Source organism: Choloepus didactylus, chromosome 5, assembly GCF_015220235.1.
Source record: "Choloepus didactylus isolate mChoDid1 chromosome 5, mChoDid1.pri, whole genome shotgun sequence".
Classification (NCBI taxonomy): domain Eukaryota; kingdom Metazoa; phylum Chordata; class Mammalia; order Pilosa; family Megalonychidae; genus Choloepus; species Choloepus didactylus.
The window spans coordinates 34,931,568-34,935,144 of NC_051311.1; the positions used below are offsets into that span (position 1 = coordinate 34,931,568).

General features: G+C 34.6%; 1 pseudogene; it reads right to left on the reverse strand.

Annotated features, from left to right (window-relative positions):
* Positions 1 to 2,943: 2,943 nt before the first annotated feature.
* LOC119534262 lies at positions 2,944 to 3,280 on the reverse strand (annotated as a pseudogene).
* Positions 3,281 to 3,577: the final 297 nt, after the last annotated feature.

The window sequence follows — 3,577 nt, forward strand, 5'->3', positions numbered from 1 at the left end:
CAGTAGAAACCTTGTTTCAGGGTCTGTTGTCTGTTTTCTGGGGGGAGTGAACTCTGACACCCTCATTCATGGTATCCCCCTCTTCTGAGAGCTGAAGACCACTGAGGGGGGAAAACAATGATAAAGCTCATTGCTCCACGTAATACACCAGCCAGAACAAAAATATGATTCTAAAAGAAGTCTTTTCTTTTTGCCCTCCAGAATGACTGTTACAAAGATTTTTACCTTTACGGTATCTTGCAGATGTTTTTATTTTTTATGTTTTAGCATCAATAGTGATCAAACAAATCACTCTGATGAGATTTCTCTGAAACTCTCCTACTTTTTTGGCAATTCTTTCCCTATTTCCTCCCACCCCTAGAGCAACCACTTTGCAAATGGATTATGACATACCTACATTTATGACAAATAAATTAACTTTTTTTGCTACTAGTTGACTAAATAAAATTTACCTAATCATTTTTTCCTGGTTCTGAAACTGTTCTAAAAGTGCCTCCACATTGTGCTTTATATGGCTCCATACTAGAGAAATCTTGTGTACCTTACGTTTGTTATGTTAAATTTATCTCTACTTTTGGAACATTGTTTCTATGGCATAGAAAGCTTCCTTCCCACCCTAGCCTAGCCTCTGAGACCTCTTTCTATATGTAGCCTGAGGTCTAGCAGAATGCTGAACTTGGGGAATTTCTCACCAAAGAGGTACTCTTTCCCTGTAGCCTTCTGTTTTCTGTTTGTTTCTTTGTTTTGTATTTTTAAACGTTATTGAGATATAATTGATACACAATACACTGCACATAAATTGTTCAATTTTATGTGATGTCAAAGCATCACCAGAATCAAGAGAGTGAACATTGTCATCACCCCCAAAAGGCTCTTCCTGCCCTTCGGTATATACCCCTTCAACCCCACTGCAAGCCCTTACCTTGCCCAGACAACCACTCATCTGCTTTATGTCACTGAGAATTTGTTTGCATTTTCTAGATATTTATATAAATGGAGTCATACAATATGTATTCTTTTCATTCTGGCTTGGTTCACTCAGCTTTTTTTTTCCTGGTTTTTGCATGTACTAATAGTTCATTCCTTTTCATTTAATCACATGGATATATTATAAATTGTTTAACCAATTACATGCTGATATACATTGGGGTTGTTTCCAAGTTTTTATTACAAATAAAGTTGCTATAAATGTTGTATGAACATATGCTTTTATTTCTCTTGAGTGTGGAATAACTGGATCATATGTTTGGTATATATTTTAGTTTTTTTAAAAGCGGCCAATGGCTCCTTCATATCCTCATCAGTACTTAGTTTGGCTAGTTTTGTTAATTCTAGCCATTGTGTAATCTGATTATGATTTTAATTTTCATTTTTGAACAAAAATTATGGTCGGCATCTTTTCATGTGCTAGCACATGTCTTCTTTCATGCATAAGTGTTTGTTCAAATGTTTTGGACATTTTCATTAAGCTGTTTTCTTTCTTAATATTGAGATTTAAGGATTCTTTATATATTCTGGATATGAGTCCTCTTAGATACTTTTCTCTTAGTCTGTGGCTTGTCTTGTCATTCTCTTAACAGTGACATTCAATAAGGAGAGTTTATTTTTTTTTCAATGAGTTCATTTTTGCACATTTTAACAACTGCTATTTTCAAGATACATAAGAAAAATATTTTTTCTAATATCAAAATAAGCACCTCTTTGGTATAGAAATCCCACCTATGTGTGATCTTTAACTTAAACTCATAGTTAAGAAATATGACCTAATATGCTAAACAAAACTATTCTTTGCCGATCCATTGTCCCACTGTGGGACTTTAGAATATTGTCTGTATATATTTCCATATATACAAAGAATTAAGATGCCATATCAAAATGTCACAGAGGTTATATAGTAGAGAATTAGTTGGTTTAATTGATGACACATATGACACAAACCATCAAAAAAAAAAAAAGCAGTATTTAAGATAAAGGAGAAGTATAAAACAATGGTCACTAAGGTCAAAGAACATGAAAACAATGACACTATTTAAATTTGATGCATTAGAAACAACAAACTTCTTTAGAATTGTTCCGTAAACAACTTCCAAAGTTCCAAATGCAGCAGCTTAGAACTCTAACTCTGACAAGGCACTTTTAGGACAGCAATCAAATGTATAAATATATCACATAAAGGAAACATTAACTGTAAAAGAAGTTAACCATAGAAATAGAGAAAAATATGCATTCTTTCCAGATAGGCTTTCATTTTCTGAAGTAAAGGCTTTTTTTAAAAAAATCGTAAAAGGGAAAAAATATCATATATTTTAAAAAGCAATCATCAAAGTCAAATCCCCCCCAAAAAAGACTTTTTTTTTAAAAAAAAAAAGTAGAGAAATAATTAGTCTTCATGCTCAAATAGGAGGAAAAAATAGCTTTAATCATGTTTGTTAACTGTTTTATCCAACAAACATTTAGTGAATGTTGTTTTTAGTCAACTAACTATTCCAGGTATTGGAGATAGAGAGCTGATTAAGACACCATCATTAGCTCTAGGAAACTTAGCCTGATGGAGCTGAGTCTACCATTAGCAAACAGTCAAAATCACCTACTTTGGTCCATAAAATAAGGCTAAACTACAACCTCCCCTCAAACTCTGCCATTCTTGGAATCCTCTTGCAAAATGAATAATAGTCTTCTAGTTTATTACTGGTAGCACTGTAGCAATATTAATATTAATTATCTACTGATGAAATTAACTTTCATACCCAAAATTTGCCATTATCAAAAATAACATCAGTATCCCGCTTTTACAAAAATTAAGAAAACCAAGAAAAAATTCATTCTGAGTGCCCGGAACAGCTAGAAAGAGATTATCCTATACATGTAGTACATGTACAAATATATATGAGAAAAAATGAATTATTACAGAAATTACTTCAAGGACTAATTAATCATGCCAAATCAGTTGTCAGGTCTCAAAATATCATAGCCTTCTTCCAGGAGGTCCCACCATGTTTGAAGGAAACGTGCATTTTCGGTACATTTGAAGGCAAGCTCTTCCACTTGAGCTGATTCTGTAGATGTGGCTTCAAAAGTTTGGTTAGTGAAAATGCTGTATCTTCGATCTGCAGCCCCACTTTCTCCAGCGGGTCCACTGTTCGGCCGCTGCTCCTGGGAACAGGCAAATCCAAAGTTACTGGTACAATGGAAGAGGATGCTCAAGAGGCATCTGGAAACCACGGAGAGGAGGGAGGGGCGGGCGCGGTGAAGAGGTACGCACCTCCCCAGACTCGGCCATGGAGAAGGCTCGACTTTAATTTTTAAAATTCCAATTTATCATATTATTTTCTTTTATGTATTATGTTTTGGGGAGCAATATAAGACATCTTTGTGTAACCCAATGCCTAAAGAGTTTCTCCTACGTTTTCCTCTAGAAGTTTTATAGGTCTAAGTTTTACATGTATGGCTATAATCCGTGTTGAGTTAATTTTTGCAGATGGCATGAGGTTTGGATTGCAGTTCTTCTCATTTTGCATATGGATATCCCAGGTTTCTGGTACCACATTTAAAAGGCTTTCCTTTTTCCACTGAATTG